Source organism: Ambystoma mexicanum, chromosome 1p (assembly GCF_040938575.1).
Source record: "Ambystoma mexicanum isolate Mex_15411 chromosome 1p, UKY_AmexF1_1, whole genome shotgun sequence".
NCBI classification, from domain to species: Eukaryota; Metazoa; Chordata; class Amphibia; order Caudata; family Ambystomatidae; genus Ambystoma; species Ambystoma mexicanum.
Genome location: NC_090921.1, coordinates 1,026,435,862 through 1,026,450,337, shown reverse-complemented (window position 1 = coordinate 1,026,450,337; position 14,476 = coordinate 1,026,435,862). Strand labels below are relative to the sequence as shown.

The 14,476-nt window shown below is 41.3% G+C and overlaps 10 non-coding genes across 10 annotated transcripts; all 10 read left to right on the top strand.

Annotated features, from left to right (window-relative positions):
- Nucleotides 1-275: 275 nt before the first annotated feature.
- TRNAY-GUA (transfer RNA tyrosine (anticodon GUA)) lies at nt 276-361 on the top strand. The gene is given in 2 exon segments: nt 276-312; nt 326-361. It is a non-coding gene; the product is annotated as a tRNA-Tyr (tRNA).
- Nucleotides 362-2,168: 1,807 nt separating this feature from the next.
- TRNAY-AUA (transfer RNA tyrosine (anticodon AUA)) lies at nt 2,169-2,254 on the top strand. The gene is given in 2 exon segments: nt 2,169-2,205; nt 2,219-2,254. It is a non-coding gene; the product is annotated as a tRNA-Tyr (tRNA).
- Nucleotides 2,255-5,396: 3,142 nt separating this feature from the next.
- On the top strand, nt 5,397-5,482 carry TRNAY-AUA (transfer RNA tyrosine (anticodon AUA)). Its single transcript is given in 2 exon segments — nt 5,397-5,433; nt 5,447-5,482. It is a non-coding gene; the product is annotated as a tRNA-Tyr (tRNA).
- A 560-nt stretch (nt 5,483-6,042) lies between these two features.
- Nucleotides 6,043-6,128, top strand: TRNAY-GUA (transfer RNA tyrosine (anticodon GUA)). Its single transcript is given in 2 exon segments — nt 6,043-6,079; nt 6,093-6,128. It is a non-coding gene; the product is annotated as a tRNA-Tyr (tRNA).
- Nucleotides 6,129-7,291: 1,163 nt separating this feature from the next.
- Nucleotides 7,292-7,377, top strand: TRNAY-GUA (transfer RNA tyrosine (anticodon GUA)). Its single transcript is given in 2 exon segments — nt 7,292-7,328; nt 7,342-7,377. It is a non-coding gene; the product is annotated as a tRNA-Tyr (tRNA).
- Nucleotides 7,378-9,183: 1,806 nt separating this feature from the next.
- Nucleotides 9,184-9,269, top strand: TRNAY-AUA (transfer RNA tyrosine (anticodon AUA)). Its single transcript is given in 2 exon segments — nt 9,184-9,220; nt 9,234-9,269. It is a non-coding gene; the product is annotated as a tRNA-Tyr (tRNA).
- Nucleotides 9,270-10,430: 1,161 nt separating this feature from the next.
- On the top strand, nt 10,431-10,516 carry TRNAY-AUA (transfer RNA tyrosine (anticodon AUA)). The gene is given in 2 exon segments: nt 10,431-10,467; nt 10,481-10,516. It is a non-coding gene; the product is annotated as a tRNA-Tyr (tRNA).
- Nucleotides 10,517-11,075: 559 nt separating this feature from the next.
- Nucleotides 11,076-11,161, top strand: TRNAY-GUA (transfer RNA tyrosine (anticodon GUA)). Its single transcript is given in 2 exon segments — nt 11,076-11,112; nt 11,126-11,161. It is a non-coding gene; the product is annotated as a tRNA-Tyr (tRNA).
- Nucleotides 11,162-11,720: 559 nt separating this feature from the next.
- Nucleotides 11,721-11,806, top strand: TRNAY-GUA (transfer RNA tyrosine (anticodon GUA)). The gene is given in 2 exon segments: nt 11,721-11,757; nt 11,771-11,806. It is a non-coding gene; the product is annotated as a tRNA-Tyr (tRNA).
- Nucleotides 11,807-14,304: 2,498 nt separating this feature from the next.
- On the top strand, nt 14,305-14,390 carry TRNAY-AUA (transfer RNA tyrosine (anticodon AUA)). The gene is given in 2 exon segments: nt 14,305-14,341; nt 14,355-14,390. It is a non-coding gene; the product is annotated as a tRNA-Tyr (tRNA).
- The last annotated feature ends 86 nt before the right edge of the window (nt 14,391-14,476 follow it).

The window sequence follows — 14,476 nt, the reverse complement described above, 5'->3', positions numbered from 1 at the left end:
TTAAAATATTGTCAAGGCCCAACGCGGCTGAATACTCTGAGGAGATGGCCTGTGAGGTGCCGCCTTTCAACTTTTCCCCCTGAGTATGGTGGTCAGTAACATGCGGGCGACTGCGGAGGGGGTCATTTTTTTAATTGGGAACTGATGTGCTTTTACTCAATTCGGGAACCTCACAAGCCAAATTTGTAGTATTTTGCACGAATTGCAAGCGATGTTTACAAGTCGACGGTTGAAGTGGAAGCTCGTATTGAGTTTGCTAGAGTTGATTTGGCAAGCCTTCGATAGCTCAGTTGGTAGAGCGGAGGACTGTAGTGGTAAAACAGGCATCCTTAGGTCACTGGTTCAAATCCGGTTCGAAGGACTTTTGCCAAATGCACATTTTATTGAATACTTGGAAAGTAAAATACTTGGAAAGTAAAATAACAGACAATTTATAATTATATTATATTTCATCACTGAAAATAGATGCCTTTTGCTTTGAGGCTGTGACCACGTTATTTTTCTGTCCAACACGAATCTTCATTGGTTTCCTGTGAGGTGTTTTGGATCCCCATCTCTTGCTATGAACTGGCAAAACAGCAGAATCCCCTTGACAATCTTGATTTCTCAAGAGAAATGAGAGAACACTATACACCATCCAAGATATTAAAAAATTGTCAAGGCCCAACGCGGCTGAATACTCTGAGGAGATGGCCTGTGAGGTGCCGCCTTTCAACTTTTCCCCCTTAGTATGGTGGTCAGTAACATGCGGGCGACTGCGGAGGGGGTCATTTTTTTAATTGGGAACTGATGTGCTTTTACTCAATTCGGGAACCTCACAAGCCAAATTTGTAGTATTTTGCACGAATTGCAAGAGATGTTTACAAGTCGACGGTTGAAGTGGAAGCTCGTATTGAGTTTGCTAGAGAATGATTTGCCAAGCCTTCGAAAGCTCAGTTGGTAGAGCGGAGGACTGTAGTGGTAAAACAGGCATCCTTAGGTCGCTGGTTCAAATCCGGCTTGAAGGACTTTTGCCAAATGCAAATTTTATTGAATACTTGGAAAGTAAAATACTTGGAAAATAAAATAACAGACAATTTATAATTATATTATATTTCATCACTGAAAATAGATGCCTTTTGCTTTGAGGCTGTGGCCACGTTATGTTTCTGTCCAACACCAATCTTCATTGGTTTCCTGTGAGGTGTTTCAGATCCCCATCTCTTGCTATGAACTGGCAAAACAGCAGAATCCCCTTGACAATCTTGATTTCTCAAGGGAAATGAGAGAACAGTATACACCATCCAAGATATTAAAATATTGTCAAGGCCCAACACGGCTGAATACTCTGAGGAGATGGCCTGTGAGGCGCCGCCTTTCAACTTTTCCCCCTTAGTATGGTGGTCAGTAACATGCGGGAGACTGCGGAGGGGGTCATTTTTTTCATTGGGAACTGATGTGCTTTTACTCAATTCGGGAACGTCACAAGCCAAATCTGTAGTATTTTGCACGAATTGCAAGAGATGTTTACAAGTGGACGGTTGAAGTGGAAGCTCGTATTGAGTTTGCTAGAGAATGATTTGCCAAGCCTTCGATAGCTCGTCGCTGATTCAAATCCGGCTCAAAGGACTTTTGCCAAATGCACATTTTATTGAATACTTGGAAAGTAAAATACTTGGAAAGTAAAATAACAGACAATTTATAATTATATTATATTTCATCACTGAAAATAGATGCCTTTTGCTTTGAGGCTGTGGCCACATTATTTTTCTGTCCGACACCAATCTTCGTTGTTTTCCTGTGAGGTATTTTGGATCCCCATCTCTTGCTATGAACTGACAAAACAGCAGAATCCCCTTGACAATCTTGATTTCTCAAGGGAAATGGGAGAACACTATACACCATCCAAGATATTAAAATATTGTCAAGGCCGAACACTGATGAATACTCTGAGGAGATGGCCTGTGAGGCGCCGCCTTTCAACTTTTCCTCCTTTGTATGGTGGTCAGTAACATGCGGGAGACTGCGGAGGGGGTCATTTTTTAAATTGTGAACTGATGTGCTTTTACTCAATTCGGGAACGTCACAAGCCAAATTTGTAGTATTTTGCACGAATTGCAAGAGATGTTTACAAGTCGACGGTTGAAGTGGAAGCTCGTATTGAGTTTGCTAGAGAACGATTTGCCAAGCCTTCGATAGCTCAGTTGGTAGAGCAGAGGACTATAGTGGTAAAACAGGCATCCTTAGGTCGCTGGTTCAAATCCGGCTCGAAGGACTTTTGCCAAATGCACATTTTATTGAATACTTGGAAAGTAAAATACTTGGAAAGTAAAATAACAGACAATTTATAATTATATTATATTTCATCACTGAAAATAGATGCCTTTTGCTTTGAGGCTGTGGCCACGTTATTTTTCTGTCCGACACCAATCTTCGTTGTTTTCCTGTGAGGTATTTTGGATCCCCATCTCTTGCTATGAACTGACAAACAGCAGAATCCCCTTGACAATCTTGATTTCTCAAGGGAAATGGGAGAACACTATACACCATCCAAGATATTAAAATATTGTCAAGGCCGAACACTGATGAATACTCTGAGGAGATGGCCTGTGAGGCGCCGCCTTTCAACTTTTCCTCCTTTGTATGGTGGTCAGTAACATGCGGGAGACTGCGGAGGGGGTCATTTTTTAAATTGTGAACTGATGTGCTTTTACTCAATTCGGGAACCTCACAAGCCAAATTTGTAGTATTTTGCACGAATTGCAAGAGATGTTTGAATGTCGACGGTTGAAGTGGAAGCTCGTATTGAGCTTGCTAGAGACTGATTTGTCAAGCCTTCGATAGCTCAGTTGGTAGAGCGGAGGACTGTAGTGGTAAAACAGGCATCCTTAGGTCGCTGGTTCAAATCTGGCTCGAAGGACTTTTGCCAAATGCACATTTTATTGAATACTTGGAAAGTAAAATACTTGGAAAGTAAAATAACAGACAATTTATAATTATATTATATTTCATCACTGAAAATAGATGCCTTTTGCTTTGAGGCTGTGACCACGTTATTTTTCTGTCCAACACGAATCTTCATTGGTTTCCTGTGAGGTGTTTTGGATCCCCATCTCTTGCTATGAACTGGCAAAACAGCAGAATCCCCTTGACAATCTTGATTTCTCAAGAGAAATGAGAGAACACTATACACCATCCAAGATATTAAAATATTGTCAAGGCCCAACGCGGCTGAATACTCTGAGGAGATGGCCTGTGAGGTGCCGCCTTTCAACTTTTCCCCCTGAGTATGGTGGTCAGTAACATGCGGGCGACTGCGGAGGGGGTCATTTTTTTAATTGGGAACTGATGTGCTTTTACTCAATTCGGGAACCTCACAAGCCAAATTTGTAGTATTTTGCACGAATTGCAAGCGATGTTTACAAGTCGACGGTTGAAGTGGAAGCTCGTATTGAGTTTGCTAGAGTTGATTTGGCAAGCCTTCGATAGCTCAGTTGGTACAGCGGAGGACTGTAGTGGTAAAACAGGCATCCTTAGGTCACTGGTTCAAATCCGGTTCGAAGGACTTTTGCCAAATGCACATTTTATTGAATACTTGGAAAGTAAAATACTTGGAAAGTAAAATAACAGACAATTTATAATTATATTATATTTCATCACTGAAAATAGATGCCTTTTGCTTTGAGGCTGTGACCACGTTATTTTTCTGTCCAACACGAATCTTCATTGGTTTCCTGTGAGGTGTTTTGGATCCCCATCTCTTGCTATGAACTGGCAAAACAGCAGAATCCCCTTGACAATCTTGATTTCTCAAGAGAAATGAGAGAACACTATACACCATCCAAGATATTAAAAAATTGTCAAGGCCCAACGCGGCTGAATACTCTGAGGAGATGGCCTGTGAGGTGCCGCCTTTCAACTTTTCCCCCTTAGTATGGTGGTCAGTAACATGCGGGCGACTGCGGAGGGGGTCATTTTTTTAATTGGGAACTGATGTGCTTTTACTCAATTCGGGAACCTCACAAGCCAAATTTGTAGTATTTTGCACGAATTGCAAGAGATGTTTACAAGTCGACGGTTGAAGTGGAAGCTCGTATTGAGTTTGCTAGAGAATGATTTGCCAAGCCTTCGAAAGCTCAGTTGGTAGAGCGGAGGACTGTAGTGGTAAAACAGGCATCCTTAGGTCGCTGGTTCAAATCCGGCTTGAAGGACTTTTGCCAAATGCAAATTTTATTGAATACTTGGAAAGTAAAATACTTGGAAAATAAAATAACAGACAATTTATAATTATATTATATTTCATCACTGAAAATAGATGCCTTTTGCTTTGAGGCTGTGGCCACGTTATGTTTCTGTCCAACACCAATCTTCATTGGTTTCCTGTGAGGTGTTTCAGATCCCCATCTCTTGCTATGAACTGGCAAAACAGCAGAATCCCCTTGACAATCTTGATTTCTCAAGGGAAATGAGAGAACAGTATACACCATCCAAGATATTAAAATATTGTCAAGGCCCAACACGGCTGAATACTCTGAGGAGATGGCCTGTGAGGCGCCGCCTTTCAACTTTTCCCCCTTAGTATGGTGGTCAGTAACATGCGGGAGACTGCGGAGGGGGTCATTTTTTTCATTGGGAACTGATGTGCTTTTACTCAATTCGGGAACGTCACAAGCCAAATTTGTAGTATTTTGCACGAATTGCAAGAGATGTTTACAAGTCGACGGTTGAAGTGGAAGCTCGTATTGAGTTTGCTAGAGAACGATTTGCCAAGCCTTCGATAGCTCAGTTGGTAGAGCAGAGGACTGTAATGGTAAAACAGGCATCCTTAGGTGGCTGGTTTAAATCCGGCTCGAGGGACTTTTGCCAAATGCACATTTTATTGAATACTTGGAAAGTAAAATACTTGGAAAGTAAAATAACAGACAATTTATAATTATATTATATTTCATCACTGAAAATAGATGCCTTTTGCTTTGAGGCTGTGACCACGTTATTTTTCTGTCCAACACGAATCTTCATTGGTTTCCTGTGAGGTGTTTTGGATCCCCATCTCTTGCTATGAACTGGCAAAACAGCAGAATCCCCTTGACAATCTTGATTTCTCAAGAGAAATGAGAGAACACTATACACCATCCAAGATATTAAAATATTGTCAAGGCCCAACACGGCTGAATACTCTGAGGAGATGGCCTGTGAGGCGCCGCCTTTCAACTTTTCCCCCTTAGTATGGTGGTCAGTAACATGCGGGAGACTGCGGAGGGGGTCATTTTTTTCATTGGGAACTGATGTGCTTTTACTCAATTCGGGAACGTCACAAGCCAAATTTGTAGTATTTTGCACGAATTGCAAGAGATGTTTACAAGTCGACGGTTGAAGTGGAAGCTCGTATTGAGTTTGCTAGAGAACGATTTGCCAAGCCTTCGATAGCTCAGTTGGTAGAGGGGAGGACTATAGTGGTAAAACAGGCGTCCTTAGGTCGCTGGTTCAAATCCGGCTCGAAGGACTTTTGCCAAATGCACATTTTATTGAATACTTGGAAAGTAAAATACTTGGAAAGTAAAATAACAGACAATTTATAATTATATTATATTTCATCACTGAAAATAGATGCCTTTTGCTTTGAGGCTGTGGCCACGTTATTTTTCTGTCCGACACCAATCTTCGTTGTTTTCCTGTGAGGTATTTTGGATCCCCATCTCTTGCTATGAACTGACAAAACAGCAGAATCCCCTTGACAATCTTGATTTCTCAAGGGAAATGGGAGAACACTATACACCATCCAAGATATTAAAATATTGTCAAGGCCGAACACTGATGAATACTCTGAGGAGATGGCCTGTGAGGCGCCGCCTTTCAACTTTTCCTCCTTTGTATGGTGGTCAGTAACATGCGGGAGACTGCGGAGGGGGTCATTTTTTAAATTGTGAACTGATGTGCTTTTACTCAATTCGGGAACCTCACAAGCCCAATTTGTAGTATTTTGCACGAATTGCAAGAGATGTTTGAATGTCGACGGTTGAAGTGGAAGCTCGTATTGAGCTTGCTAGAGACTGATTTGCCAAGCCTTCGATAGCTCAGTTGGTAGAGCGGAGGACTGTAGTGGTAAAACATGCATCCTTAGGTCGCTGGTTCAAATCCGGCTCGAAGGACTTTTGCCAAATGCACATTTTATTGAATACTTGGAAAGTAAAATACTTGGAAAGTAAAATAACAGACAATTTATAATTATATTATATTTCATCACTGAAAATAGATGCCTTTTGCTTTGAGGCTGTGGCCACATTATTTTTCTGTCCAACACCAATCTTCTTTGGTTTCCTGTGAGGTGTTTTTTTGATCCCCATCTCTTGCTATGAACTGGCAAAACAGCATAATCCCCTTGACAATCTTGATTTCTCAAGGAAAATGAGAGAACACTATACACCATCCAAGATATTAAAATATTGTCAAGGCCCAACGAGGCTGAATACTCTGAGGAGATGGCCTTTGAGGTGCCGCCTTTCAACTTTTCCCCCTTAGTATGGTGGTCAGTAACATGCGGGAGACTGCGGAGGGGGTCATTTTTTTAATTGGGAACTGATGTGCTTTTACTCAATTCGGGAACCTCACAAGCCAAATTTGTAGTATTTTGCACGAATTGCAAGAGATGTTTACAAGTCGACGGTTGAAGTGGAAGCTCGTATTGAGTTTGCTAGAGAATGATTTGCCAAGCCTTCGATAGCTCGTCGCTGGTTCAAATCCGTCTCAAAGGACTTTTGCCAAGTGCACATTTTATTGAATACTTGGAAAGTAAAATACTTGGAAAGTAAAATAACAGACAATTTATAATTATATTATATTTCATCACTGAAAATAGATGCCTTTTGCTTTGAGGCTGTGGCCACGTTATTTTTCTGTCCGACACCAATCTTCGTTGGTTTCCTGTGAGGTATTTTGGATCCCCATCTCTTGCTATGAACTGACAAAACAGCAGAATCCCCTTGACAATCTTGATTTCTCAAGGGAAATGGGAGAACACTATACACCATCCAAGATATTAAAATATTGTCAAGGCCGAACACTGATGAATACTCTGAGGAGATGGCCTGTGAGGCACCGCCTTTCAACTTTTCCTCCTTATTATGGTGGTCAGTAACATGCGGGAGACTGCGGAGGGGGTCATTTTTTTAATTGTGAACTGATGTGCTTTTACTCAATTCGGGAACCTCACAAGCCAAATTTGTAGTATTTTGCACAAATTGCAAGAGATGTTTGAATGTCGACGGTTGAAGTGGAAGCTCGTATTGAGCTTGCTAGAGACTGATTTGCCAAGCCTTCGATAGCTCAGTTGGTAGAGCGGAGGACTGTAGTGGTAAAACAGGCATCCTTAGGTCGCTGGTTCAAATCCGGCTCGAAGGACTTTTGCCAAATGCACATTTTATTGAATACTTGGAAAGTAAAATACTTGGAAAGTAAAATAACAGACAATTTATAATTATATTATATTTCATCACTGAAAATAGATGCCTTTTGCTTTGAGGCTGTGGCCACGTTATTTTTCTGTCCAACACGAATCTTCATTGGTTTCCTGTCAGGTGTTTTGGATCCCCATCTCTTGCTATGAACTGGCAAAACAGCAGAATCCCCTTGACAATCTTGATTTCTCAAGGGAAATGAGAGAACACTATACACCATCCAAGATATTAAAATATTGTCAAGGCCCAACACGGCTGAATACTCTGAGGAGATGGCCTGTGAGGCGCCGCCTTTCAACTTTTCCCCCTTAGTATAGTGGTCATTAACATGCGGGAGACTGCGGAGGGGGTCATTTTTTTAATTGGGAACTGATGTGCTTTTACTCAATTCGGGAACCTCACAAGCCAAATCTGTAGTATTTTGCACGAATTGCAAGAGATGTTTACAAGTGGACGGTTGAAGTGGAAGCTCGTATTGAGTTTGCTAGAGAATGATTTGCCAAGCCTTCGATAGCTCGTCGCTGATTCAAATCCGGCTCAAAGGACTTTTGCCAAATGCACATTTTATTGAATACTTGGAAAGTAAAATACTTGGAAAGTAAAATAACAGACAATTTATAATTATATTATATTTCAAAACTGAAAATAGATGCCTTTTGCTTTGAGGCTGTGACCACGTTATTTTTCTGTCCAACACGAATCTTCATTGGTTTCCTGTGAGGTGTTTTGGATCCCCATCTCTTGCTATGAACTGACAAAACAGCAGAATCCCCTTGACAATCTTGATTTCTCAAAGGAAATGGGAGAACACCATACACCATCCAAGATATTAAAATATTGTCAAGGCCGAACACTGATGAATACTCTGAGGAGATGGCCTGTGAGGCGCCGCCTTTCAACTTTTCCTCCTTAGTATGGTGGTCAGTAACATGCGGGAGACTGCGGAGGCGGTCATTTTTTTAATTGGGAACTGATGTGCTTTTACTCAATTCGGGAACCTCACAAGCCAAATTTGTAGTATTTTGCACGAATTGCAAGAGATGTTTGCATGTCGACGGTTGAAGTGGAAGCTCGAATTGAGCTTTCTAGAGAATGGTTTGCCAAGCCTTCGATAGCTCAGTTGGTAGAGGAGAGGACTGTAGTGGTAAAACAGGCATCCTTAGGTCGCTGGTTCAAATCCGGCTCGAAGGACTTTTGCCAAATGCAAATTTTATTGAATACTTGGAAAGTAAAATACTTGGAAAATAGCATAACAGACAATTTATAATTATATTATATTTCATCACTGAAAATAGATGCCTTTTGCTTTGAGGCTGTGACCATGTTATATTTCTGTCCAACACGAATCTTCATTGGTTTCCTGTGAGGTGTTTTGGATCCCCATCTCTTGCTATGAACTGGCAAAACAGCAGAATCCCCTTGACAATCTTGATTTCTCAAGGAAAATGAGAGAACACTATACACCATCCAAGATATTAAAATATTGTCAAGGCCCAACGCGGCTGAATACTCTGAGGAGATGGCCTGTGAGGTGCCGCCTTTCAACTTTTCCCCCTTAGTATGGTGGTCAGTAACATGCGGGAGACTGCGGAGGGGGTCATTTTTTTAATTGGGAACTGATGTGCTTTTACTCAATTCGGGAACCTCACAAGCCAAATTTGTAGTATTTTGCACGAATTGCAAGAGATGTTTACAAGTCGACGGTTGAAGTGGAAGCTCGTATTGAGTTTGCTAGAGTTGATTTGCCAAGCCTTCGATAGCTCAGTTGGTAGAGCGGAGGACTATAGTGGTAAAACAGGCATCCTTAGGTCGCTGGTTCAAATCTAGCTCAAAGGACTTTTGCCAAATGCACATTTTATTGAATACTTGGAAAGTAAAATACTTGGAAAGTAAAATAACAGACAATTTATAATTATATTATATTTCATCACTGAAAATAGATGCCTTTTGCTTTGAGGCTGTGGCCACGTTATTTTTCTGTCCAACACGAATCTTCATTGGTTTCCTGTCAGGTGTTTTGGATCCCCATCTCTTGCTATGAACTGGCAAAACAGCAGAATCCCCTTGACAATCTTGATTTCTCAAGGGAAATGAGAGAACACTATACACCATCCAAGATATTAAAATATTGTCAAGGCCCAACACGGCTGAATACTCTGAGGAGATGGCCTGTGAGGCGCCGCCTTTCAACTTTTCCCCCTTAGTATAGTGGTCATTAACATGCGGGAGACTGCGGAGGGGGTCATTTTTTTAATTGGGAACTGATGTGCTTTTACTCAATTCGGGAACCTCACAAGCCAAATCTGTAGTATTTTGCACGAATTGCAAGAGATGTTTACAAGTGGACGGTTGAAGTGGAAGCTCGTATTGAGTTTGCTAGAGAATGATTTGCCAAGCCTTCGATAGCTCGTCGCTGATTCAAATCCGGCTCAAAGGACTTTTGCCAAATGCACATTTTATTGAATACTTGGAAAGTAAAATACTTGGAAAGTAAAATAACAGACAATTTATAATTATATTATATTTCATCACTGAAAATAGATGCCTTTTGCTTTGAGGCTGTGGCCACATTATTTTTCTGTCCGACACCAATCTTCGTTGTTTTCCTGTGAGGTATTTTGGATCCCCATCTCTTGCTATGAACTGACAAAACAGCAGAATCCCCTTGACAATCTTGATTTCTCAAGGGAAATGGGAGAACACTATACACCATCCAAGATATTAAAATATTGTCAAGGCCGAACACTGATGAATACTCTGAGGAGATGGCCTGTGAGGCGCCGCCTTTCAACTTTTCCTCCTTTGTATGGTGGTCAGTAACATGCGGGAGACTGCGGAGGGGGTCATTTTTTAAATTGTGAACTGATGTGCTTTTACTCAATTCGGGAACGTCACAAGCCAAATTTGTAGTATTTTGCACGAATTGCAAGAGATGTTTACAAGTCGACGGTTGAAGTGGAAGCTCGTATTGAGTTTGCTAGAGAACGATTTGCCAAGCCTTCGATAGCTCAGTTGGTAGAGCAGAGGACTATAGTGGTAAAACAGGCATCCTTAGGTCGCTGGTTCAAATCCGGCTCGAAGGACTTTTGCCAAATGCACATTTTATTGAATACTTGGAAAGTAAAATACTTGGAAAGTAAAATAACAGACAATTTATAATTATATTATATTTCATCACTGAAAATAGATGCCTTTTGCTTTGAGGCTGTGGCCACGTTATTTTTCTGTCCGACACCAATCTTCGTTGTTTTCCTGTGAGGTATTTTGGATCCCCATCTCTTGCTATGAACTGACAAACAGCAGAATCCCCTTGACAATCTTGATTTCTCAAGGGAAATGGGAGAACACTATACACCATCCAAGATATTAAAATATTGTCAAGGCCGAACACTGATGAATACTCTGAGGAGATGGCCTGTGAGGCGCCGCCTTTCAACTTTTCCTCCTTTGTATGGTGGTCAGTAACATGCGGGAGACTGCGGAGGGGGTCATTTTTTAAATTGTGAACTGATGTGCTTTTACTCAATTCGGGAACCTCACAAGCCAAATTTGTAGTATTTTGCACGAATTGCAAGAGATGTTTGAATGTCGACGGTTGAAGTGGAAGCTCGTATTGAGCTTGCTAGAGACTGATTTGTCAAGCCTTCGATAGCTCAGTTGGTAGAGCGGAGGACTGTAGTGGTAAAACAGGCATCCTTAGGTCGCTGGTTCAAATCCGGCTCGAAGGACTTTTGCCAAATGCACATTTTATTGAATACTTGGAAAGTAAAATACTTGGAAAGTAAAATAACAGACAATTTATAATTATATTATATTTCATCACTGAAAATAGATGCCTTTTGCTTTGAGGCTGTGACCACGTTATTTTTCTGTCCAACACGAATCTTCATTGGTTTCCTGTGAGGTGTTTTGGATCCCCATCTCTTGCTATGAACTGGCAAAACAGCAGAATCCCCTTGACAATCTTGATTTCTCAAGAGAAATGAGAGAACACTATACACCATCCAAGATATTAAAATATTGTCAAGGCCCAACGCGGCTGAATACTCTGAGGAGATGGCCTGTGAGGTGCCGCCTTTCAACTTTTCCCCCTGAGTATGGTGGTCAGTAACATGCGGGCGACTGCGGAGGGGGTCATTTTTTTAATTGGGAACTGATGTGCTTTTACTCAATTCGGGAACCTCACAAGCCAAATTTGTAGTATTTTGCACGAATTGCAAGCGATGTTTACAAGTCGACGGTTGAAGTGGAAGCTCGTATTGAGTTTGCTAGAGTTGATTTGGCAAGCCTTCGATAGCTCAGTTGGTAGAGCGGAGGACTGTAGTGGTAAAACAGGCATCCTTAGGTCACTGGTTCAAATCCGGTTCGAAGGACTTTTGCCAAATGCACATTTTATTGAATACTTGGAAAGTAAAATACTTGGAAAGTAAAATAACAGACAATTTATAATTATATTATATTTCATCACTGAAAATAGATGCCTTTTGCTTTGAGGCTGTGACCACGTTATTTTTCTGTCCAACACGAATCTTCATTGGTTTCCTGTGAGGTGTTTTGGATCCCCATCTCTTGCTATGAACTGGCAAAACAGCAGAATCCCCTTGACAATCTTGATTTCTCAAGAGAAATGAGAGAACACTATACACCATCCAAGATATTAAAAAATTGTCAAGGCCCAACGCGGCTGAATACTCTGAGGAGATGGCCTGTGAGGTGCCGCCTTTCAACTTTTCCCCCTTAGTATGGTGGTCAGTAACATGCGGGCGACTGCGGAGGGGGTCATTTTTTTAATTGGGAACTGATGTGCTTTTACTCAATTCGGGAACCTCACAAGCCAAATTTGTAGTATTTTGCACGAATTGCAAGAGATGTTTACAAGTCGACGGTTGAAGTGGAAGCTCGTATTGAGTTTGCTAGAGAATGATTTGCCAAGCCTTCGAAAGCTCAGTTGGTAGAGCGGAGGACTGTAGTGGTAAAACAGGCATCCTTAGGTCGCTGGTTCAAATCCGGCTTGAAGGACTTTTGCCAAATGCAAATTTTATTGAATACTTGGAAAGTAAAATACTTGGAAAATAAAATAACAGACAATTTATAATTATATTATATTTCATCACTGAAAATAGATGCCTTTTGCTTTGAGGCTGTGACCACGTTATTTTTCTGTCCAACACGAATCTTCATTGGTTTCCTGTGAGGTGTTTTGGATCCCCATCTCTTGCTATGAACTGGCAAAACAGCAGAATCCCCTTGACAATCTTGATTTCTCAAGAGAAATGAGAGAACACTATACACCATCCAAGATATTAAAAAATTGTCAAGGCCCAACGCGGCTGAATACTCTGAGGAGATGGCCTGTGAGGTGCCGCCTTTCAACTTTTCCCCCTTAGTATGGTGGTCAGTAACATGCGGGCGACTGCGGAGGGGGTCATTTTTTTAATTGGGAACTGATGTGCTTTTACTCAATTCGGGAACCTCACAAGCCAAATTTGTAGTATTTTGCACGAATTGCAAGAGATGTTTACAAGTCGACGGTTGAAGTGGAAGCTCGTATTGAGTTTGCTAGAGAATGATTTGCCAAGCCTTCGAAAGCTCAGTTGGTAGAGCGGAGGACTGTAGTGGTAAAACAGGCATCCTTAGGTCGCTGGTTCAAATCCGGCTTGAAGGACTTTTGCCAAATGCAAATTTTATTGAATACTTGGAAAGTAAAATACTTGGAAAATAAAATAACAGACAATTTATAATTATATTATATTTCATCACTGAAAATAGATGCCTTTTGCTTTGAGGCTGTGGCCACGTTATGTTTCTGTCCGACACCAATCTTCGTTGGTTTCCTGTGAGGTGTTTCGGATCCCCATCTCTTGCTATGAACTGACAAAACAGCAGAATCCCCTTGACAATCTTGATTTCTCAAGGGAAATGAGAGAACAGTATACACCATCCAAGATATTAAAATATTGTCAAGGCCCAACACGGCTGAATACTCTGAGGAGATGGCCTGTGAGGCGCCGCCTTTCAACTTTTCCCCCTTAGTATGGTGGTCAGTAACATGCGGGAGACTGCGGAGGGGGTCATTTTTTTCATTGGGAACTGATGTGCTTTTACTCAATTCGGGAACGTCACAAGCCAAATTTGTAGTATTTTGCACGAATTGCAAGAGATGTTTACAAGTCGACGGTTGAAGTGGAAGCTCGTATTGAGTTTGCTAGAGAACGATTTGCCAAGCCTTCGATAGCTCAGTTGGTAGAGCAGAGGACTGTAATGGTAAAACAGGCATCCTTAGGTGGCTGGTTTAAATCCGGCTCGAGGGACTTTTGCCAAATGCACATTTTATTGAATACTTGGAAAGTAAAATACTTGGAAAGTAAAATAACAGACAATTTATAATTATATTATATTTCATCACTGAAAATAGATGCCTTTTGCTTTGAGGCTGTGACCACGTTATTTTTCTGTCCAACACGAATCTTCATTGGTTTCCTGTGAGGTGTTTTGGATCCCCATCTCTTGCTATGAACTGGCAAAACAGCAGAATCCCCTTGACAATCTTGATTTCTCAAGAGAAATGAGAGAACACTATACACCATCCAAGATATTAAAATATTGTCAAGGCCCAACACGGCTGAATACTCTGAGGAGATGGCCTGTGAGGCGCCGCCTTTCAACTTTTCCCCCTTAGTATGGTGGTCAGTAACATGCGGGAGACTGCGGAGGGGGTCATTTTTTTCATTGGGAACTGATGTGCTTTTACTCAATTCGGGAACGTCACAAGCCAAATTTGTAGTATTTTGCACGAATTGCAAGAGATGTTTACAAGTCGACGGTTGAAGTGGAAGCTCGTATTGAGTTTGCTAGAGAACGATTTGCCAAGCCTTCGATAGCTCAGTTGGTAGAGGGGAGGACTATAGTGGTAAAACAGGCATCCTTAGGTCGCTGGTTCAAATCCGGCTTGAAGGACTTTTGCCAAATGCACATTTTATTGAATACTTGGAAAGTAAAATACTTGGAAAGTAAAATAACAGACAATTTATAATTATATTATA